Below are 24,792 nucleotides of genomic sequence, written 5' to 3'. Positions count from 1 at the left end.
TCTTTTACAGGCACTTCAAGCATTTTCCTTATCTGTCCTGGTGGGCTCACAATCTATCTAGTGTAGCTAGGGAAGTGGAGGATTAAGTGACTTGCCTGGGGTCACAGGGAGCAGTGCAAGGTTTTGAACTCACAACCTTGGGGTGCTGAGGCTCTTGATCTAACCACTGTACCACACTCTGTGTGGCCAATTTACTAAGACTGCTGGCCTCTCCTGCATCCCAATGGCTTGTTCTGTGTTTTTCATTTGGAAATTTTGGGGTTTTTTAAAAAAATGGTTCAAAAAGATAGATGCACAGAGCCCAAATGCATCCATTTTTGAAAAAACAAGATAGACATTTAGCAGTTTTGAAAATGGGCATGTTTTCTACTGGGTGTTTGTGTGTCTTCCGCAAAATGTCTAAACTCGGATATAGATAACGTGACCATACATCCCGTTTTGAACGGGATCATCCCATTTTTAGGTAGTCTGTCCCGCTGTCCCCAAGCACAGCTTCGGGATGCCGAAATGTCCCGTTTTCAGGGGCTTGTTGAAGAAACAAGTACTGTACCATAGCAAATAAGGCCCCTTGGCACCCCTGGTACCTTTTTTAATCCCAGCAGCTGCCTCCTGTCCTGATGTCTTCCGGCAGCTGCAGAGCGGCGTGCCTGCCTGGTCCCAAGCTGCTCACTGAATGGATGCTGTCAGTTCTCGCGAGTCCCGTGAGAACTGACGGCAGCCATTCAGTGAGCGACGCTGGACCAGAAAGGTGTGCGAAATGCTCACGCCTGTCTTGTGCGCCGCTCTGCCGCTTCCGGAAGACAACAGGACAGGAGGCAGCTGCTGGGATTTTTTAAAGGTTCCGAGGTCTGGTCCCGTTTTGAGGAAAAAAAATAAATAGTTATGTTATGTCATGTCAAAAATGCCCCTTCATATCATCTGTTTAATAATCAACAGTTAAGAACCCTTAAACCTATATTCTAGATTAGTACCCCTAAAAGGGAGCCTGCACAAATTTAAGATCATGGTAGTGACAAGCAGGTACAGGACTATGGCGGCTGCTAAAAAGTGAAATATTCCCTGCTCACAGTTCCATTGTTTCTCATTCATTTCAGTGCTAGAAGTGTGAGTGCTAGGCCATTAATCTTTCTGTAGTCTTAACTGGTCTTGTTCTTGGCTCATGATAAACTACCCACTATGCACAGTTTCTAACAGTTCAAAAGTTAATAAAAAAAAAAAAAAAAGGAAAACAAGACGCAGGATCATAAAGAATTCTCTTAGGAGCCCATAACAAATTGTGACTAAACACACTTGCACAGAGAGCATATCGAACCGAGAAAAATAAATTTTAGAAAAGGTGTTTACACATTACCACAATGTGTTTGTTTACATATCATAAAATCTTAATCAGCTTTTATTAACTTATACTGTAATAAACTTTTCAAAGTCGCATAGGGGTTTATGTTACTTCACTTAGAGCAGGGGTGTCCAATGTCGGTCCTCGAGGGCCGCAATCCAGTCGGGTTTTCAGGATTTCCCCAATGAATATGCATGAGATCTATTAGCATACAATGAAAGCAGTGCATGCAAATAGACCTCATGTATATTCATTGGGGAAATCCTGAAAATCCGACTGGACTGCAGCCCTCGAGGACCGACATTGGAAACCCCTGACTTAGAGCATACGAGGGGCCACTGAAAGGTTCTCAGCCCAACCAAGAAGAGAATGATGTGGAGCCATGAAATGTACAAGTTATTCCATACTTTTCATTTCATATCATTGAGACGAAAAGCATCAAGAAAAGTGTGGAATAACTTGTATGTTTCATGCTTCCACCTCATGCTCTTCTTGGTTGGACTGAGAATTTTTCAGCGGCCCCTTGTAATGCCTTGACATCATCATACTATCACTCTGAATCAAGCAATTTCTTAAGTTTTAGGCCTAGATTCACTAAACTCACCTCTGTTGAACGATCTGTGGGTGATACGTGGTCAGGTTTTGCCGGGTGACCGATTCACTACGAGTCCTCATGCAAATTAATGCAATTGAATGCACGCCCCACAGCGACCCCACAGATTGCTGCAGAGCGAACCAGACGCATGTGCAGACTATCCTCTTTGCCTGTAGATGTGATCAGCGCATGTGCTTGCTCTCCACACAAGCTGGCCCCACGAGTGGACTTCAGGGATCATTTCGCGCTAGCAATTTTTTGTGCAGCCAGAATGGAAAAGAACACTGCAGCCAGACTACACAACACGGAACAGAACACGCCTTGTGCAGCCCCGCTTTTATCCTGCAGGTTAAAACCATGGGTTAAAACTACGGGCTCGAACTGCAGGGACAAATTTCAGGGCGGCAGAGAGCAGGAGAGTTGGCAGAGCTTGCCTTCTTGTGCCTAAACTTAGAGAGTTAAAAAAATACAAATATTAGCAAGCTAAAGGAGAGGGAAGAGATGCAGTAATAATGTAGAAACAGCGGACAGGATCTGAGTTCTAGATGTACTAGTGTGTGCTAATATGTAGGGCTGGTTCCATTTGATGTAATGCGGCAGGGACAGGGCAGCAGAGAGCAGGAGAGGCGGCAGACGGCAGTGACTGGTCCTCAATAGTCATTTCTTTTTGGATCGGCAAGGCCAATTGGTTTTCCCTCTTCTGTTTAGTAAATCAATGGCTTCCTACTTTGCATGCCATTTCCCCTCATTTACATGGGTGGATCGGATCGGGTGGGAGATTGATCGGCCAGAAGATTAGTGAATTGGGTCGGGGTAAGCTCGCAAACTGGTCGGGACATGATTGGTGAGCTTAGTGAATCTAGGCCTTAATGGTTAGCACATTAAGGGGGGTGGGAGGAATTCATCAATGTGCACTAAGTGATTTAGTGTACGTTAACCATGTTGGCACCAAATGCTAAGATACCCATTATATTCCTAAATGGCTTAGCACCTGTTGATGAATTCCCCACTAAGGGGTCCTTTTGCTAAGTGACAGTAAGCACTAATGCATGTTTACTACTGCTAAAAATTCATGGAAGCAGGTTGCACTCAGAAGCCACACACCAGCTACGGGCTGAACACATGCCAAGTCCTAAAAATCCTTTTCATTTTTAGTGTGGGGGCTGTGTTTGGGGCAGAGAGTAGGTGTGCCCTGTGCTAATCGGTTAGCACATGGCCATTGAGGAAAGATAAATTGCAGCCATTTTAGAGCCACACCCAAAAGTGGTCTCAGTGCGCACAAAACCCACATGGTAAAAATAGCGTAGACCATTTTTTCAGCATGACTTTGTAAAAGGGCCCCTAAGGGAAGATCATTTCATTTCTAGCCACATTTGATGACTATTGTTTTCTCTTTACGGCAGATCATCCTTGGCATACCTCTTGGCCTATTGTCTCGTGTGAATTCAGCCAAGGGAAATCTTGCCTCACCAACTTGTTTCATTTCTTTGAAGGTGTGAATAAACATGTGGATAAAGGTGAGCCAGTTAATGTAGTGTATCCAGATTTTCAGAAAGCTTTCGACAAAGTCCCTCATGAGAGACTCCTGAGAAAATTATAGCGTCATGGGATAGGAAGCAATGTTCTGTAGTGGATTAGTAATTGGTTATTGGACAGAAAACAGAAGGGAGGAAGGTGGAGTGCTACAGGGATCTGCACTGGGACTAGTGCTATTTAACATATTTAAAGCAGCCCCCCCAAATATCACTCCTCACTTATCTCCCTCTATGTTTCCCCTCCCATGAACTCAATTGGGTAAATCTCTTCTATCCATACCCTTCTCGCACACTGCCAACTCCAGACTCCATCCCTAATGCAAATTGAATTATGGATGACAGAATTCAAATTGAAACTCAACGCAGATAAAACCAAATTTTTCCTGGCGAGTCCAAACGATAAAATCAAATATTCAACAATTTACTTGAATGGTCAGGACTTCCCTATTGACAATTCCATAAAAATTCTGGGAGTGACTCTTGACCGATACCTTACTTTAGACACTCACGGACTTATTGGCTAGAAAATGCTTCTCGACATTATGGAAACTAAGAACCATTAGAAAATACTTTGATCAGCATCATTCCGTCTACTGGTACAATCTTCTATTCTAAGTATGCTTGACTATTGCAATATCATCTATCTGGGAACTTTCAAGAAAACCCTTCAAAGACTCAGAGTTATCCAAAATTCAGCAGTACGACTGATTTTTGGTTTTAAAAAATGGGAACATATACCTCCCTATTATCAAAAACTTCATTGGCTGCCCCTGGAAGCAAGAGTTCTGTTTAAATTTTCTTGTCTCTGTTTCAAATCAATCTTTGGTTTGGCCCCTTTATATCTGGTTTTCCATTTTAATTCGGACAGTGCCATTAGGCCCACACACAGAATCCACATGTTTATAAATGTGTGTCAAATGTGTTGTCACACTAGACACACATTTGACAATGGTTGAACACACGAATGTAATGGTAAAAAAGTGCTTTCTGGCATTATGGAAATTAAAGACCATCAAAAAATACTTTGACCCATTATCATTTAGATTACTAGTGCAATCACTAGTGCTTTCTACACTGGACTATTGCAATATTGTTTATATGGGTATACCCAAAAAAACAGTGAGGAAACTTAGAATTGTTCAGAACACAGCGGTCCGTTTGATATTTGGATTGAAAAAAAGCGACCATGTTAGCCCCTACTACAGACTGCTGCACTGGCTGCCAGTGGAGTCGCGAATAATATTCAAGTTCTCTTGCATATGTTTCAAGCTGGTTTGGGGACTAGCTCCAACCTACCTGCTACCTCACTTCGTACTATACAGCCCTACAAGACAAACCAGAAACAGCAATCTATTTGCATACCCAAGCATTACCGGCTGCAAATACAAAACCTTCCTGGTTAGAACTTTTATGTACCAACCAAACAAACAACAACACTGGTTAGACAACTACATTAATGGAGCTAGACTGACCTACGACGCTTTTAGAAAAGTCATAAAAACTGCCTTATTTGACAGATTTATCACCTAAACAGTAACTACACCAAACACTAAATGCAATTCTATTATTTCTAATATGTCCACCCCTGCGTATAAGTCTGAAATTCTTAATAAGCTGTATATTGTAATTCGCTGCATTTTAAGATTCTGCATACTGCAATTTACTGACTATCTGTAACTCGCTGATTGTCCAGCTCTCTTCAATGTGAACTGCCTAGAAGTCACACAATTATGGCAGTATAGAAGAATAAAGTTATTATTATTATTACCCATCCAACAATAAAGGCCTGCCGTTATAAAAGATTCCTGGACAGAACTCTAGCCTTCCAAGCAGGAAAACCGAACGATTGGCTGGGTAACATTATTATGCACTCCTCATCCTATTTTAGCTTTAGAAAATTAAAATGAACCTGTAAAAACGATTGGGTAACTGATTTGTTACCCAATGATTTATAGTTCATTGCTCTCCTATTCTGTATACATGTATCTGATGATTTAACATTGTGACTATTTCGCTGATTGTCCAGCTCTTCTTATTGTAAACCGCCTCGAACCACCATGGCTTTGGCGGTATATCAGAATAAAATTATTATTATTCTATCTTGCTGGGCCATATGCCTGGAACAGACTGCTTGAGTCATTACATCAGGCTCAATCTCTAGCAGTATTCACATCCAGGCTAAAAGCCTACTTTTTCAAGACTGCTCTCAACTCCTAACTCCCACTCACCATAAAACACCTATGTCCATCCTGCTAATCTCTCTGCAAGAAACTCCCCAACCCCTATATGTCCTATCTGTCTGTCTAGATTAGATGTTTAAGCTCTTCTGAGCAGGGACTACCTATTACATGTTTAATGTACATGTAGAACACTGTGAACGCCTCTCAGTAAATAGTAGTAGTAGTAGTATTTATAAATGATCTGGAAATTGGAATGATAAGTGAGGTGATTAAATTTGCAGATGATACTAAACTCTCCAAAGTCGTTAAAGCACATACGGACTGTGAAAAAGTACAGGAAGACCTTAGGAAATTGGAAAAACTGGACATCCAAACGGCAGATGAAATTTAATGAGGAAAAATGCAAAGTGATGCACATTGGGAAGAATAATCTTAATCCCAGTTACCAGATTTTAGGTGTCAAGCACCCAAGATGAGAATGTGGTGTAGTTGTTAGAGCTACACCCCCAGCACCCTGCGGTTGTGGGTTCAAACCCCATGCTTGTTCTGGCCTGAGGTTTTGCTGGGATGCAAAATAGCCACCATAAATCGCTCAGTACTTAAAAATAAATTCAACTGCTTCTAGAACCCAAAATACTGGGAAAAGGCAATCGGATTACTGCTGAATTAATACTCCTATCTTTTCAACAGAAGCATGCAATTGTAATGCTTTTTGTTTGTTTTCTTTTCTTTCTTAAAAAAAAGAACATAAGCTGATAATTAAAACAATCTGCTCACATATATTAATATCACAGTTCAATTTCTATTCAAGTCACTATGAGACAAGAAATTTTAGATGGCAAATAAGTATATACTGTAGTATATTTCTACTAGCTAAAATTATGGAATGAAAACTTATGTGAGCAGTTCAAGTATGCAAACTTTTAAAGTCTGAAGCAGAGAATATTCTAAATCAGGGGTGCCCAAATGGTCGATCGCAATCAGCCAGCAGATCACACAGGAAATGCGAGTCAATCACAGTGCCTTTGCAATCTTGTTCTTCCTGCCTCCCTGAGCCAGGCCAGGCACGTACAAGTGCCGGACCCACAATCCTTCACCTCTGACATAAATTCTGATGTCGAAGAGGAAGTTCTGGGCCAGCAAATCGCTGCCTGGCTGGCCTGGAACTTCCTCTCTGATGTCTGAATTGATGTGAGGGGGGGGGGGGGTGGTCAAGGCTTGTGGGCCCGGCACTTGTACGCACCAGGCCTGGCTTGGGGAAGCAGGGAGAAATTGGCGTTGTGGCTTCGGTGGGGGGGGGGGGAGGAGCAGGGAGAGAGAAATAATTGGAGAAGTGGAGAAATCAGCTCAATGGCTTGGGGGGGCATGGGGAGAGAAAAAGAAAGACATAAAGAAGGGGCGGGGGAGAGAGAAAGAAAGATAGGCAGGCAGGGGGAGAGAGAAAGACAGAAATAAAGGGGAAGAGGGAGAGAGAAAGAAAGAAAGACAGGGGAGGGGGCAGAAAGAAAGAAATATTGGATTTATAGAAGAAGGAAGGGCAACTAGAGACTCATGAAATCACTAGACAAAAAGGTAGGAAAAATGATTTTATTTTCAATTTAGTGATTAAAATGTGTCCATTTTGAGATTTTATATCTGCTGTCTATAAAAGCACAACAGAAAGAGAAGTCTACTTGCCCACTACCACAAACAGACATCCACATACGCACCCCCACCTCTAACACACCATACTGTTCCCCCATACACATGTGCAATATATTTCTAGTGCAATAGGTGAGACATTCTAGACCATTGTTTCACAACCTTTTCAAACCAAGTAACCCCCTAAGCCTAACAAATACCAACCAAATATCCCCACCCAAGCTCCACCCTGACCTGCCCAAACTCCGCCCCTGACTCCACCCCCATAATAATAGTACTAATTGTAATGCAATTTCTTCCATCCATTTTTTAAACACACACAATATAATCTTAATATATAATGGTAACCACAAAATTATAAAAACACAAAGCACACTATACACAGAGAAAATGTTAATTATCATTTATATTCAGGGTTTTTTCAAAGAGGTCAAGGCAGATGACTTTAAATATGCAATGTCACCTCAGTAACAACTATAGAAAAATAGACAAATATAGTGCAAAATACAGACAGCTAGCATTTTTAGCGCATGCAGCAGATAAGCGCGTGCTAACCCCGCTCTACGTGGCTAGAACTAATGCCAGCTCAATGCTGGCATTAGCGTCTAGCGCGCATGGCATTGTAGCACGCGCTATTCTGCGCGTTAATGCCCTAACACAGCTTAGTAAAAGGAGCCCATAAATTCTCAAAACTGACACATTTTGCTGACACATTTTGATTATATTGAAAATAAAATAATTTTTCCTACTTCGTTGTCTGGTGATTTAATGTCTCTGGTTGCACTTCCTTCTGACTGTGCATCCAAAGGAAATGAAGACAAAAAAATACCAGGACTTAAATTGCATATATACTAATGCGAGGAGCCTAAGGAATAAAATGGAGGAATTAGAAGTCATGTCCAAAACTGAGAACCTGGACATCATTGGGGTTTCCGAAAAATGGTGGAATGAAGAAAACAAATGGGACATAGCACTTCCGGGGTACAACTATCGCGAGGACAGGTCAGATCAGAAAGGAGGAGGAATAGCCCTATACATAGAAGAAAGCATACACTCGACCAGAGTGGACACAGCAGCGATGACCAACAAACTGGAATCGCTATGGATTAAAATACCGGGAAAGAAAGGGCCCGAGATAAAGATGGGATTGTACTAACGTCCACCTGGGCAAACCGAATCTACCGATTAAGAAATGGAAGCCGAGATGAAACGAGAATGCAAAAGCGGTAACACGATTATTATGGGAGACTTCAACTATTCCGGAATAGACTGGAGTCTTGGAAACTCAAAATGCGCTAGGGAGACCGGATTCCTGGAGGCTATACAGGACTGCTTCATGGAGCAGCTTGTCAGAGAACCGACGAGAGGGAATGGCACTTTGGATCTAATCCTTAATGGACTAAGAGGACCTGCAAAGTAAGTGGAAGTAGTGGGACCGTTGGGAAACAGTGATCACAATATGATCAAGTTCAAAGTTGAAGTAGGAATACCGAAGGGAAGAGAACCACAGCGACAACTTTTTAACTTCAAGAAAGGAAACTACGAAGCAATGAGGGTAATGGTAAGGAAGAAATCTGGGAACAAATGACCTGGCCAACAACTCCACACTTGCAGCACAGAAAGCTTTTCGGGAGCTTGGTGAGGGCGTGAAACCTTTTGTAAAGACTTTAGCTTTTTCTGAAATACTGCCTGCATATGGAAAGGGAGAGCAAAGAGTGAAAAACACAGAGGACTTTAATAGATGGCTCAAAGCCTGGTGTCATCAAGAAGGCTTCAGGTACATAGGAGGATGGGGAAATACATGGAAGGACAAGAAGCTATTTTGCACTGATGGGCTACATATTACTACAGCAGGAAAAAGAAACCTTGCAGAGAAATTTAGACAATATTTTTCTAGGCATTTAAACTAGAAGGTGGGGGTGGTGTATGTACGAAGGACAATTATAGAGACCACCCCCGGCAAGAGAAAAGATGTGATAGTAGTAAAGGCTGCAACATAAGCAATATCAGCAACTCATTTCTTAGTATTGCAACGGAAAGTGAAACGACACAAAAATCCATACGAAAAAGGAGATTATCGCTGAAAAATAGCTGGAAAGCGATGACCACAAATGCTCGCAGTCTAAGCAACAAAGTTCATGATCTGCAAGCCCTGATATTAGAGGCAGATCTAGATATTGTTGCTATCACAGAGACATGGTTCAGTGAATCACATGGATGGGATGCAAACATACCGGGATATAATCTTTTTAGGAAGGACAGAGATGGCCATAAAAGTGGAGGAGTAGCTCTCTATGTAAAGATCAATATCCAAGCGACCGAAATGCAAGGGACCTGGGGAGAGGAAGAAGCGATATGGATTGCTCTGAAAAGAGAAGATGGAACTTCTATCTACGTGGGTGTAGTCTACAGACCTCCGACTCAATCGCAGCAAATTGATAAGGATCTGATTGTGGATATCCAAAAGTTTGGAAGGAAAGAGGAGGTTCTGCTGTTGGAAGATTTCAACCTGCCAGATGTGGACTGGAATGTTCCCTCTGCGGAATCGGAAAGAAGTAGGGAGATAGTGGATGCCTTTCAAGAGGCTCTGCTCAGACAAATGGTGACGGAACCCACAAGGGAAAAAGCAATATTGGATCTGGTCCTCACAAATGGAGAGAGTATCTCTAATGTTCGAGTGGGTGCTCACCTGGGAAATAGCGATCAAACGGTTTGGTTTGATATAACGGCTAAAGTGGAGAGCGGCCGCACGATACTTAAAGTCCTAGATTTCAAACGTACGGACTTTAATGCAATCGGAAAGTACCTGAAGAAAGAGCTGTTAGGATGGAAGGACATAAGAGAAATGGAAAGACAGTGGTCTAAGCTGAAAGGAGCGATAAAAATGGCTACGGACCTTTATGTGAAGAAAATCAATAAAAACAAGAGAAAAAGGAACAGATATGGTTCTCCAACCTAGTGGCTGAGAAAATAAAGGCGAAAGAGTTGGCGTTCATGAAATATAAAAAACCCCAAGAAGAGGAGAGCAGAAAGGACTACAGGGTGAAACTGAAAGAAGCCAAGAGAGATACGTTTGGCGAAGGAACAGGCGGAAGAACAAATGGCTAAAATTGTAAAAAAGGGAGATAAAAATTTTTTCAGCTATATTAGTGAAAGGAGGAAGATGAAAAATGGAATTGCTAGGCTAAAAGATGCTGGGAACCAATATGTGGAGAGTGATGAGGAGAAAGCAAATGTGCTAAACAAATACTTCTAAATCCTGGAGAAGGACCGAGATTGCCTGGCAAAGTTACACGAGAAAATGGAGTAGATTCTGCGCCGTTCACGGAGGAGGGTGTTTATGAGCAACTTGAAAAACTGAAGGTGGACAAAGTGATGGGACCAGACGGGATCCATCCCAGGATACTAAGGGAGCTCAGAGAGGTTCTGGCGGAGTCCTATTAAAGACTTGTTCAACAAATCTCTGGAGACGGGAGTGATTCCTGGGGATTGGAGGAGAGCGGATGTGGTCCCTATTCATAAAAGTGGTCACAGGAATGAAGCAGGAAACTACAGGCTGGTGAGCCTCACTTCAGTTGTTGGAAAAATAATGGAAGTGTTGCTGAAAGAAAGGATAGTGTACTTCCTTGAATCTAATGGGTTACAGGATCCGAGGCAACATGGCTTTACAAAAGGTAAATTGTGCCAAATGAACCTGATTGAATTTTTTGATTGGGTGACCAGAGAGCTGGATCGAGGACATATGCTAGATGTAATTTACTTGGATTTCAGCAAAGCCTTTGATACAGTTCCTCATAGGAGGCTGTTGAACAAACTTGAAGGGCTGAAGTTAGGACCCAAAGTGGTGAACTGGGTCAGAAACTGGCTGTCGGACAGATGCCAGAGGGTGGTGGTTAATGGAAGTCGCTCGAAGGAAGGAAAGGTGACTAGTGGAGTCCCTCAGGGTTCGGTGCTGTGGCCAATCAGGTTCAATATGTTTGTGAGTGACATTGCTGAAGGGTTAGAAGGAAAAGTGTGCCTTTTTGCAGATGATACCAAGATTTGTAACAGAGTAGACACCGAAGAGGGAGTGGAAAATATGAAAAAGGATCTGCAAAAGTTAGAGGAATGGTCTAATGCCTGGCAACTAAAATTCAATGCAAAGAAATGCATTTGGGGATTAATAATAGGAAGGAACTGTATATGCTGGGAGGAGAGAAGCTGATATGCACGGACGGGGAGAGGGACCTTGGGGTTATAGTGTCCGAAGATCTAAAGGCAAAAGAACAGTGTGACAAGGCAGTGGCTGCTGCCAGAAGGATGCTGGGCTGTATAAAGAGAGGCATAGTCAGTAGAAGGAAGAAGGTGTTGAGGCCCCTGTACAGGTCATTGGTAAGGCCCCACTTGGAGTATTGTGTTCAGTTTTGGAGACCGTATCTGGCGAAAGACGTAAGAAGACTTGAGGCGGTCCAGAGGAGGATAACGAAAATGATAGGAGGCTTGCGCCAGAAGACGTATGAGGAGAGACTGGAAGCCCTGAATATGTATACCCTAGAGGAAAGGAGAGACAGGGGAGATATGATTCAGACATTCAAATACTTGAAGGGTATTAACGTAGAACAAAATCTTTTCCAGAGAAAGGAAAATGGTAAAACCAGAGGACATAATTTGAGGTTGAGGGGTGGTAGATTCAGGGGCAATGTTAGGAAATTCTACTTTACGGAAAGGGTAGTGGATGCCTGGAATGCGCTCCCGAGAGAGGTGGTGGAGAGTAAAACTGTGACTGGGTTCAAAGAAGCGTGGGATGAACACAGAAGATTTAGAATCAGAAAATATTAAATATTGAACTAGGCCAGTACTGGGCAGACTTGCACGGTCTGTGTCTGTGTATGGCCGTTTGGTGGAGGATGGGCTGGGGAGGGCTTCAATGCTGGGAGGGTGTAGATGGACTGGAGTAAGTCTTAACAGAGATTTCGGCAGTTGGAACCCTAGCACAGTACCGGGTAAAGCTTTGGATTCTTGCCCAGAAATAGCTAAGAAGAAAAAAAATTTAAATTGAATCAGGTTGGGCAGACTGGATGGACCATTCGGGTCTTTATCTGTCGTCATCTACTATGTTAGGAACAGCTCAAAGAAATGGCAGACTGTAGAGCAAGCCTAGTCTCTATTCAAGGACATGGTGAGTGAGGCGCAATAGCTGTATATCCCCAGATTCAAAAAAGGGTGCAAAAACAGCCCAACAAAAGACCTGGCGTGGATAACTAAAGAAGTGAAGAAAGCGATAGGTGATAAAAAGAATTCATACAAGAAATGGAAAAATGGCAACACCGAGGAGAACTGGAAAGAACACAGGAAGTATCAAAAAGAATGTCACCGTGTGGTTAGAAGAGCAAAAAGAGAATATGAAGAGAGGCTAGTCAGGGAAGCATGTAATTTCAAACCGTTCTTCAGATATGTTAAGGGGAAGTAGCTGGCTAGGGAGGAGGTAGGACCGCTGGATGACAGAGATAGGAAGGGAGTGTTGAAGGAGGAGAAAGTAGTGACGGAAAGACTAAACATGTTATTTTCGCCAGTATTTACAAACATATCCGACATACCAGAACCTGAACGAATCTTCAAAGGAGACCAAGTAGAAAAATTAACATTCATGGAAGTAAGTCTTGATGATGTACACAGGCAGATAGAAAAATTGAAAACTGACAAATCACCGGGCCCGGACGGAATCCATCCTAGGGTACTGAAAGAACTAAAGGAGGAAATAGCGGAACTACTACAGCAAGTCTGTAATCTATCCCTGAAAACAGGCGTGATCCTGGAGGATTGGAAGATAGCCAATGTTACGCCCATCTTTAAAAAGGGATCAAGAGGTGACCCGGGGAACTACAGACCGGTAAATCTGACCTCGGTTCCGGGGAAAATGGCGGAAGCGCTGATAAGATAGCATTGAGGAGCATCTACAAAGGAATAAACTTATGATAACAAGCCAACATGGCTTCTGCAAGGGAAGATCGTGCCTGACGAACTTATTGCACTTCTTCTAAGGAATTAACAAATGGATGGACAAAGGGGACCCCATAGACATCGTATACTTAGACTTCCAAAAAGCCTTTGACAAGGTACCCCATGAAAGCCTACTTCGGAAACTGAAGAGCCATGGGGTGGAGGGAGATGTACACAGATGGATCAGGAATTGATTGGCGGGTAGGAAGCAGAGGGTATGAGTGAAGGGCCACTACTCAGACTGGAGGAGGGTCACGAGTGGTGTTCCGCAGGGGTCGGTGCTTAGACCGCTGCTATTCAATGTATTTATAAATTATCTAGAAACAGGGACGAAGTGTGAAGTAATAAAATTTGCAGACAACACCAAACTATTTAATGGGGCTAGGAGTAAAGAGGACTGCAAAGATTTACAAAGGGACCTGAACAAACTAGAGGAGTGGGCGACGAATGGCAGATGATGTTCAACGTAGAAAGTCTTGCATGTAGGAAACAGAAACCCGAGGTACAGCTACACGATGGGAGGGCTGTTATTGTGTGAGAGTACCCAAGAAAGGGACTTGGGGGTAATAGTGGACAAGACAATGAAGCCGTGCAGTGGCCGCTAAGAAAGCGAATAGATTGCTAGGTATAATCAAGAAGGAAATTACAACCAGAATGAAAGAAGTTATCCTGCCGTTGTATTGGGCGATGGTGCACCCACATCTGGAGTACTGCGTCCAATATTGGTCGCCGTACCTAAAGAAGGATATGGCAATACTCGAGAGGGTTCAGAAAAGAGCGACACGTTTGATAAAAGGTATGGAAAGACTGGAGAAACTGGGGCTCTTTTCCCTGGAGAAGCGGAGACTCAGAGGGGATATGATAGAGACTTACAAGATCATGAAGGGCATAGAGAAAGTGGAGAGTGATAGATTCTTCAAACTTTCGAAAACTATAAGAACTAGAGGGCATTCAGAAAAATTAAAAGGGGACAGATTCAGAACCAATGCTAGGAAGTTCTTCTTCACCCAATGGGTGGTGGACACCTGGAATGCGCTTCCAGAGGGCATGATAGGACAGGGTATGGTATTGGAGTTCAAGAAGGGATTGGACAATTTTCTGAAGGAAAAGGGGATAGAAGGGTATAGATAGAGGGTTACATACAGGTTCTGGACCTGATGGGCTGCCACGTGAGCGGACTGCTGGGCATGATGGACCTCTGGTCTGACCCAGCAGAGGCACTGCTTATGTTCTTAAAAACTGGGGTGAGAATTAGGGTCTAATTTGGGGATGGAGCTTGCATCTCCTCCAGCCAAAAAGATGTTCTGTTATCTCTGTTCATATGGATCTATACCACTGGTAGAAAATTAACAAATAAAATAAAACTCTTTTCCCATGTAAACAAGCATTTATGCCTAAATGACAGTCATTATATGCTAATAAAATAATTTATCAGCTGTATAGCAGATTCAAATCCTCTGTGCTATTATACTGTTAGGTGAGTTATGTTTCCTATGGATTAATCAATGGAGATGTTCAAAAGTCTCATTACTGATTGAATCAGCTATTCACTCCCTTCTATCAGGCGTCAGAAGTATCAATAACAAGCGAGGTCCAATTGAATAAATGATATCCTTCCTCAGCTAAGGGACTTTGTTTTCCTAATACTTGATTTGATATTTGTCAGCATCTGTTAATATGTCCGCCTCATCCATCTTGGATCTAATTTAGAGGACTTGAGCTGAATTTAAGCTAAACATTTATTTTTATTTAGTTGATTATTATGTATTTTACCTATGAGTATTATTTTTCTGCTTTTCTTCAACTTTCTGTACAAGTGGATACTTGATTTATAAAATGTAAAATTTGATAAATATAAAATAAAAAAAAAAATAATAATAATAATTGTGTTGATCAGATATCTCTTATCACTAGAGAATGGCATTTGAGAAATCAACAACCAGTAAAGAATTTTAGAATCAAACTTTATTTTCCAGTGTCACTATGCAAACAACTGATAGAACTCTAGCATGCTTGCCTCTGCAGAAGACACTTTGAGAAGGTGACTGGGAGAAGGGGGACGTCCTGCATGCTTGTACGTGGTGTGCGTGTTGTTGGAGCGGTGCCGGCTTGACGGGGGAGTTCAGAGGTCCTGCGCATGCGTCTGGAGGATGGCGACCGGCTTGAATTGAAAGCTGGGAGGCGCTGGTGGACGGCAGAGGCATCGGCCGAAGAGGGAGGAGAGCCGCACGGGGACCCCGGGGAAAGGAAACCACCATGATGCAAGGGCTGCAGCACCCACAGGCAGGTACCCACCCCTGGGCCACCATAGTGAGAGCTTGTGTAGTGAGTCAATACTAGTTTTGCGAGACGAAAGTTTGCTGAGTGTTTTGCTCGTCTTGCAAAACACTCGCAAACCGAGGTTCCACTGTATATCATTCTTTGTTCATGTTGATATAATTGAGATTTAATGTTATCTCTCCTTTGAGAATATGGTATATGTTCCAGTACCAAACATTTAGGCCCTCTTTTACTATGGTGCATAACCGATTAGCGTGCGCTAAACGTTAACACGTGCATGTTAGTCTATGGATGCGTTAGCATTTAGCGCGTGCTAATTCGATTAGCGCGCTAATCGGTTAGCGCACCTTAGTAAAAGAGGGGGTTAATTTCTGAAAACACATGCTTTTTTATTTTATACAGTGGCACGTCAGTACAGTGGTGCCTCGCATAACGAATGCCTCGCACAGCGAACGCTGCACACAACGAACTTCATGTCTTGATTCATACAACGAACTTCGTTTCACACAACGAAGTCGCCCGAGCTGCCGATGTATTGCATCCTTCCGCGCAGGCACTGCAGGCAGTCGTTAGTCACTGCGCTTAACTGCCCTCTCTCACAGCCCTTCGCCTGGCTCCCTGTGCAGTGGCGGACCGTCGGCTCGCCTCCTTTTATGGAGGGGCCCGGCGCCTACTGCTGATGCGTTGGGGGGGGGGCGGAGCTACTCTCGCCGCTTCCCCGATGCTAGAAAAAAAAAAAAAGAAAAGTTAAGTCCCAGTTTTTGCCGCTGAGACTCTGCCCTCTCTCACTGTATACAGTCGTCCTTTTAAGATAAACTCAATATTTTTTATATATCATGGCTTCTAAAAAAAGCAGGAAGGTGATTTCTGTTGAAATGAAACGGGAAATAATTAGAAGGAGTGAATGTGGGGTAAAACAGTGTGACCTCGTCAAAGAGTTTGGCCTCAGCAAGACCACCATTTTCACCATTTTGACAAATTTATCTTTTTTTATGTCATCTTAGCATATTTTATGCTGTAGAACGAATAATTTTTTTTAACATGTATTGTTATGGGAAAACGCGTTTCACATAACGAACTTTTCGCATAACAAACTTGCTCCTGGAACGAATTAAGTTCATTGTGTGAGGCACCACTGTATATCAATTTCCTTTTTGTGGGTAATATTATAAAGATTTGGCCTATGTTGCCAACAAAATCATGTTTCCAGAATGTGGATTGTAAAATATCTTTTTCAAGAAATTCAAATGTAAAAGATGTGTATAGCTGATAGATGCAGAAGTTATGAAAGGTTGGTCAATATTGAGACCTCCTTGTAATTTTCGCAACTATTCTTATTTATATATAGTATCTTATAACAGACCCTCAGAAATGCCACCAGCCACTCAAATGCATATCATAGTGGTTGGATTTATACATTAATTCCTCACTGGGTCAATCCAACTATTTTTTAAATTTTTTATATTGATGATTTTCAAAAAGTGCATCAGTTCATAGATAAAACTTTATACAAATATAAAGCTAATACTTAGCTTAGCTTAGGTGGTCCATTCTAAGGGATCCTGTCACCGACATGTTTCACCCTGCTCGGGTTTCATCAGGGTTGAAATCCCTCAGTTAGAGATGGTTTCCCACAACGCGACCACTCCCAAGATTTCAAAACCCTGATGAAACCCGAGCAGGGTGAAACATGTCGGTGACAGGATCCCTTAGAATGGACCACCTAAGCTAAGCTAAGTATTAGCTTTATATTTGTATAAAGTTTTATCTATGCACTGATGCACTTTTTGAAAATCATCAAAATAAAAAATTTAAAAAATAGTTGGATTGACCCGGTGAGGAACTAATGTATAAATCCAACCACTATGATATGCATTTGAGTGGCTGGTGGCATTTCTGAGGGTCTGTTAAAAGATACTATATATAAATAAGAATAGTTGGGAAAATTACAAGGAGGTCTCAATATTGACCAACCTTTCATAACTTCTGTTGATACGTATTTCCCATCTAAATAGACTTTTTTGAATAAATAACTTACATCAATTGATTATACAATATAGCTGATATATGGACATGCACAAGGGTGGGTCATTTTCATTGAGGAAGATGTGCTCTTTGTGAAAATATGCAAGAAGGGAATGTAGCACAACGTCCTGGTTAATCCCCTCTACCCTTATGAGCTCTGACTACCTGTGAGACAAAGGGAGTAGTTTACGGATCGGTGTTCCCATGTTGTCTTACTTATATACCTCTAGATCTTTTTACTGTGAGTTGCACTGGCTGCCTATGGAGGCTCGTGTGTTGTTCAAGTTGGGCTGCTTTTGTTACAAGGTTCTTTATGCCACAGCCCCTCATTAGTTGGTTAACAGATCTTCCTTGGCTTCTTACAGACACAGTAGAAGAACCCATTCCTTATTTAATTCTCCTTCAATCCAGGATTGTAAAAGCATAAAATTTCTCAATCACCCTTTGGCATCCCAGGCGACCCTTCATGATAAGGAGTTTCGAGCTTTACTGCATTCAGCTCACTCTTATAAAGACTTTAGATATCAATTGAAAACCTATTTGCTATATATTTGATCAACTAACTTCTTCATCCCGTTTATTATGATCTTCATTAGTAACCTTTTGTAAATTGCATTGAACTGATGGTTACGCGGTCAACAAGCACAATGTTATGTTATCTTTTAAAACAAGACTTTTGGAACATGGCTCTAATATTACCCACAAAAACGGAAACTGATTTATTTCTAGAGAGAATGGTGAAATGTGGTGACTGTGTTAGTCTACTTTCCAAGGTAATACAAAGAAATGAAACAAAGGAAATAAGGTGATACCTTTTTTATTGCACAAACTCAATACATTTTATGATGAGCTTTCGAAGGTAACCCTTCTTTTCAGATCAGAAAAAAAGCAACTACAATGGAACCTTGGTTTGCAAGCATAATTCAATCCAGAAGCATGCTCGTAAACCAAAGTGCTCGTATATCAAAGCGAGTTTCCCCATAGAAAGTAAGGGAAACTCGCATGATTTGTTCCACATCGCAAAAAGACCTCCCCCCCCCCGAGGCTACTGGCGTGCTTCCACCCCACCACATCCCCAAAAGACACCCCCCACCCCCGAGGCCACTGGCACGCTTCCATCCACCCCACCTCTGGAAACTGGTTTCGCCTACCCCAACCCCAAGAACAGGCATTGCCCCCAAGAACTGGCATTGCCCCCGCACCCACCCAAATCCTTACTGCATTTGGGCACTGGCACATAGCACTAACCCATAGGACATGCTGGTGCCGAAAGAGCCTGCCGCTGATCTCTGCTGGGCCTTGAGCATCTGCACATGCTCAAGGCCTCTGGCTCCTGCTCTCTCTCAGAGAGAGCGGGAGCCAGAAGGCCTTGAGCATGCGCAGATGCTCAGGTCCCAGCAGAGATCAGCGGCAGACGGCAGGCTCTTTCGGCACCAGCACGTCCTGTGGGTTGGTGCTGCGTGCTGGTGCCCGATCGCAGTAAGGGTTTGGGCAGGCGGACGGGCGGGGGAAATGCAGGTTCTTGAGGGCGATGCCGGTTCTTAGGGGTGGGGGCTCGCAGAGCGAGTCAACGCTCGGTGTGCAAGGCAAGATTTGTGAGAATTTTTGCTCATCTTTCAAAACACTCGCAAACCATGTTATTCAGAAACCAAGGTTTGACTGTATAGACAAATATCAGTATATATGAGGAAAACATGAAAGCATTTTAGGAATAGGAAGAGGGAGGGGTGGGTGGGTAGGCAGGAGACAGAAAGGTGGCAGAGCAGTTTTAAAGGTCTTTATAGCGGGAAAAAAAACCCAGATGTCTGCTGCACCTGTGCCAGCCTTCCGTCAACCACCTTATTTGAAACAAAAATTGATTCCCACACAAACCCATGAAGAAGAGAATGGCACTCATCCTTGTGGTGTGACAAACTGCAAACTGTGCAAGTACATCTCAAAAGGATCCCACGATCACTCATATGGGAAAACCATTCAGCATAAAAGGAATCCTTCACATGTTCGCCTTCTAATGTGGTATACGTCATTCAGTGCAAAAAGCGCAAAGAGGCATGTTACATCGGTGAAACAAACCAAATGCTGAAGAGCAGAATCAATCTACATAGATATCATATTAAGAATTGCAATCCCAACCAGGATGTAATGTAATGTAATGTAATTTATTTCTTATATACCACTAAACTCCGTTAGGATTCTAAGCGGTTTACAGAAAATAGACAATAGTAATATAGGTTTACAGAGAAATATACATTAAAGGATACAATAAAAACTGGGATGTCACCTCAGTCAGACAAAATTTTGGAAAAACTGACTACTGCACCAATGACTTTATGGTGAGAATACTAAAAGGGAACTTTTAAACAATCCAAGAATGTAAAACCTTTGAAATCAAAATGATAATTATTTTGACACCTACCAGACAGGACTTAACAGAGATCTGGGCTTTCTTTCCCACAATAAAGACCTTTAAAACTGCTCTGCCACCTTTCTATCTCTTGCCCACCTTCCCACCCCTCCATATCCCTGAAATGCTTTCATGTTTTCCTTATATGCACTGTTTATAGTGTCACCGTGCATCACCAGGCCGAGCTGCGCCCAAGCGGGAGTGGCCAAAAGAGCCCAGAGCACGTGGTGCTGAACGAGCGGATTGTCAGTACTAATTGGAATTGGTGGATCAAGTGAAAACACCCAGTTTTGCTTCCAACACAAAATTATTTTATTCCCATAGGAACTTCAGCTTTCACAACCCACAATTGCATTCACAGTTCAAAAGGAAAAATAAACTTGTATTTCCCAGTTATAGTCCAAAAATGACTTTTCTTTACATCAATGCAATAGTCCATAGATTCCAAACTATTTCCAAAATACTTTCACGCAGTTGGATATAGTCTCTGGCTGGCAATCACTTCCGGCAGCTTTAGACTGGATCCGCCTCTGAACTCTTTGGATGCAGAGCTCAGGGCAGAAGGGACCTCCTCCCACAATGACCGTTGGCTGTGGTTCATCCATAGAAACATAGAAATAGACGGCAGATAAGGGCCCACGGCCCATCTAGTCTGCCCACCTTAATGTCCCTCCCCTACCTTTGCCCTGTGAAGAGATCCCATGTGCCGATCCCATTTGGCCTTAAAATCAGGCACGCTGCTGGCCTCAATCACCTGTAGTGGAAGACTATTCCAGCGATCAACCACTCTTTCAGTGAAAAAGAATTTCCTGGTGTCACCTCGTAGTTTCCCGCCCCTGATTTTCAACGGATGCCCTCTTGTTGTTGTGGGACCCTTGAAAAAGAAGATATCTTCCTCCGCCTCGATGCGGCCCGTAAGATACTTGAACGTCTCGATCATGTCCCCCCTCTCTCTGCGCTCCTCGAGCGAGTATAGCTGTAATTTGTCAAGCCGTTTTTCGTATGGTAGATCCTTGAGTCCCGAGACCATCCGGGTGGCCCTTCTTTGCACCGACTCCAGTCTCAGCACATCCCAACTAGGACCCACAATCCAGTCTAAGGAAAAACCCCAAAAGGAAAAAGGTCTCCAAACTACTGCCAAGGCTGTACATTGTTAATTGCTCCAGCCTGGAAACTTTGTGGTTCTTGCCCAAAGGAATACAATGACACGTCACAAGCCACTAAGGCTTTCAGTAACCTTTCTTTTGCCTTAAGGTTACAGAGACAACCAGCCCTTTAACTAGCACAACCAGCCTCAGCCTAACTTCCTTTAAACCCTATCGGTTTCCATAGCCCACTGGTCAGAATCAACATTTCCCTCTTTAAAGTCCATGGATTCTTCCTGGTCTAAAAAGTCTTCATTATCAGAAGCTTCCCTCATGAATTCATTTAACATTTCAGCTTCCATAAAGTTAGATCTGACCTGGGTGTTAGGCTGAGGTCTACTGCTGCGTGCTCTTGGAACTGGTCTCCTGTCTCCATTCTGTCTCCTCTGCTCCAGTGTGGGTTGGTTCAGTGGCTGCCTCCTCTATGAGCACTGTTGCTGGTCCCTATAAGCCTCAGGATAATGAGCAACAGGTGTGACTTGTTCCTGACTAAATTGAGGACTGGAATGTTCCTGGTGTTGCCTGGAATTGTGTTCCCCATGAATGTTAGGAGATGTGTGGTGCAGCCTCCCCCCCAGGAACAATATCCTGAGTACTTTTAGTTCCCCTTACCCATTGTTCTCCCTTCTCTAATTCTGGTGAAAACAAATAGGTACTTCCTTGCTCTTCACAGAACCTTCCTTGCCTGGCTGTAATTCTGGGCTGAGATGTTGGTGTGGGTAGAGTTTTATCTCTTTGGGAGAGTAGTTTCCCCTGCCTAGCCCTAGGCATAGGCATCCTTTCACTACCCGGCTCAGTTGCAGGGCCTACCCTGTGACAATATATGCTGTCTCTATTTCCTTATATATACTGTCTATATTTGCTTTTTTCAAATCTGAAAAAGAAGGTTTTCCTTTGAAAGCTCATTATAAAATACATTAAATTAGCTCAATAAAAAGGTATCACCTTATTTAACTTTGGGGTTTTTTTTGTTGTTGTTTTTGTTTTATTTATTTTTACTTATTTAAAAAATGTCTTCCCCGCTTATCACCTAAGTGGGTTACAGTAGAAAACATACACAAACATATTATAATATATGCATCCTATCCTATTTTTCCAAATATAATCGCTAAAACACGCATGATGCCAATAAAAATGTTCATCCTATATGAACTATAAAGTACAGTACTCTTCAGAGTTAATAAAAAGTTTAACAAATAAAAAGGTTTTCAGCTGCTTCATAAATGACAATTTCTCTCTGCCAGGGTTGTTAAGATTATTCCCCTCTTTAGAAAGGTGCGCTATGCTTTTTAGCACGCGGTAAATATTGCGCGCTAAACACTAATGCATGCATGTTATCCTATGGACGCATTAGCGGTTAGCGCACGCATTGATTCAGCAGGTGCTAAATCCATGCTAAAATGCTTAGTGCGCCTTTGTAAAAGAGGCCCTATGTAATGTGTTCCACAGATGTGGACCAGCAACAGAAATATCTGTTGCTTGCGTTCTCCTATGATGAGTTTCGCCTAGTGCATCAATCGACAACTTCATTGCGAATTGTGATCTCAAATTTCTAGAAGGTATGCACTGTTTCAAAAGCTGCCTCCCCATAAATTACCTTAGAAAGAATGGTAGACGTGTGGAAAACCTTCCATTGCAGGCACTTGAGACAAGACCAAAATCTGAATTCAAGAAATGCAGCAAGCACAGATCTCTAAGAGAAAGGAAGGGATTGCAGACCTAAGCAGTTAGTGTGATGTGAACGGGAAGCCTAGATAAGCTGTACAGTCTTTTTATGCTGTCATGCTCTCTGTTTCTATAATGGATCTTTTGATTTATTTCAGTTTTATGTATTAGAAAATGACTTTCTACTGTTCGTTGAGAAGGCTCAGTGTTTTGATCTTTCTGCCTTCTTAGAAACAGCACAAGATTCATTATTTAATAGGGCAACCTTGCTGGTCTCACTTACTAATGAGTATGATTAGAGTGTAATAATGAAGTCTATTTTCAGCATGAAGATGCTATGTTTTGTGGTCACAGAATTCAGGTTTCCCCCGATGTTGCCCGTTCAACTCAGTTGAGTTCAATGAGCACTCTCTTAGATTTCCTTGTAAATGTTTTATTCTGGGAACTTTTTTTTTTTTTTTGGACCAGTACAATTAGAAGGGTTTATTGCTAATAAGTGGAAGGTGGAGATTACCTAATTTAAATTTATGATAATCTATCTATAAATGATTAGAAGAAAGACAATGATGTTAGTTTTGGAGTAATTGTGTGAGGCTTAATTTGCCTCTTTAATTTCCTTTTTAAATGTTTGTTATATATTTCATTTTCTCCCCCATATTCCTTTTTCTCCCCAATTATAAGGGCTAAATGCTTATTACATTGTTTTCTTATAATGTTTTTTCTCTCAATTTTGAGAGTTTATTGCTTTATTTTTGTTGATTGCTTTTCTTTTTTTTATAAAATAAAAAAAAAAAAAGTATTTCAATAAAGGGTAGGAGAAATTACTTTCTTAAGATGATTTTACAATTATATAATTTTATAAATATAACATCCCCATATTGAGCCCAGGGAATCAATGGTTTTTTTTTTCCTAATGTTACTATAGACAAAAACATCTGGCTATTTAGTAGAAGTATCTACATAGTGAATGCATGTTAATATATGGATATAAAGATTTCAATCTGTATACTATATGGAGGAAAGGCAAGAGAGGGGAGATATGATAGAGACGTTTAAATACCTACGTAAAATAAATGCGCATGAGTTGAGTCTCTTTTATTTGAAAGGAAACTCTGCAATGAGAGGGCATAAGATTAAGTTAAGAGGTGATAGTTTCCGGAGTAATCTAAGGAAATACAGTGGTACCTTGGATTACGAGCATAATCCGTTCCAGGAGCATTCTCGTAATCCAAAATGCTCGTTTATCAAAACAAAGTTCCCCATAGACAATAGTGGCAACAACAACGATTGGTTCCAGAACCCGGGGTCTGTACCTGTCGGGGCCGGGTGCTGCAGCGCCGTCTCCTCCGTCTACCTCCTCCGTCCGTCATCGGAAGAAGAACCCGACAGTGCCGCTTCAGGGGGGATGCCAGCTGCTGGAGAACCCCACAGTGCCGCTTCGGGGGGGATGTCAGCGTCGTAGAACCTCGCAGTGCCTTCAGAGGGATGCCTCTTCCATCCGCCGGCCAGCCCTCCACGTCGGATGCCCCTCACATGCTGGAGAGCCCCCACCTGAGCCACGCAGCCGAGTGCCGCCCCACCTGCATGCCACGCACAACGCCGATGATTGATGCTGTACGCGTCACATGCAACACACAGGAGGGACAGCACCCAGCTGCGCAGGCCCAGACAGAGGTCCTCCAACCTGCGGAAGGCACCCGATGTAGAAGGTTGGCCGGAAGACGGAAGAGGAATCCCCTGTAAGTGCTCGTTGATCGGGGCAGTGCTCAGTTTGCGAGTCAAAAGTTTGCCGAGTGTTTTGTTCGTCTTGCAAAACACTCGCAAACCGGGTTACTCGCAAACCAAGGTACCACTGTACTTTTTTACAGAAAGGCTGGTAGATGTGTGGAACAGTCTCCTGGAAGAGGTGGAGACAGTGATTGTGTCTAAATTCAAAAGGGTCTGAGATAGGCACATGGGATCTCTCTCAGAGAGAGAGAAAGAGATAATGGTTACTGCGGATGGGCA

The 24,792-nt window shown here is 42.6% G+C and overlaps 1 long non-coding RNA gene across 1 annotated transcript in view; it reads right to left on the bottom strand.

The window, feature by feature from the left end:
* The window catches only part of LOC117353996, a 44,669-nt gene extending 23,131 nt beyond the window's left edge, over nt 1–21,538 (bottom strand). The window contains exon 1 of the long non-coding RNA XR_004538088.1: nt 21,438–21,538. This is a non-coding gene — a long non-coding RNA (uncharacterized LOC117353996). The remainder of the gene's footprint in view (nt 1–21,437) is intronic.
* Between the last annotated feature and the right edge of the window lie 3,254 nt (nt 21,539–24,792).

This window comes from Geotrypetes seraphini, chromosome 2, assembly GCF_902459505.1.
Source record: "Geotrypetes seraphini chromosome 2, aGeoSer1.1, whole genome shotgun sequence".
NCBI lineage: Eukaryota > Metazoa > Chordata > Amphibia > Gymnophiona > Dermophiidae > Geotrypetes > Geotrypetes seraphini.
Note: the sequence above shows the minus strand (reverse complement) of the source record. Positions and strands in the feature narration are given on the sequence as shown.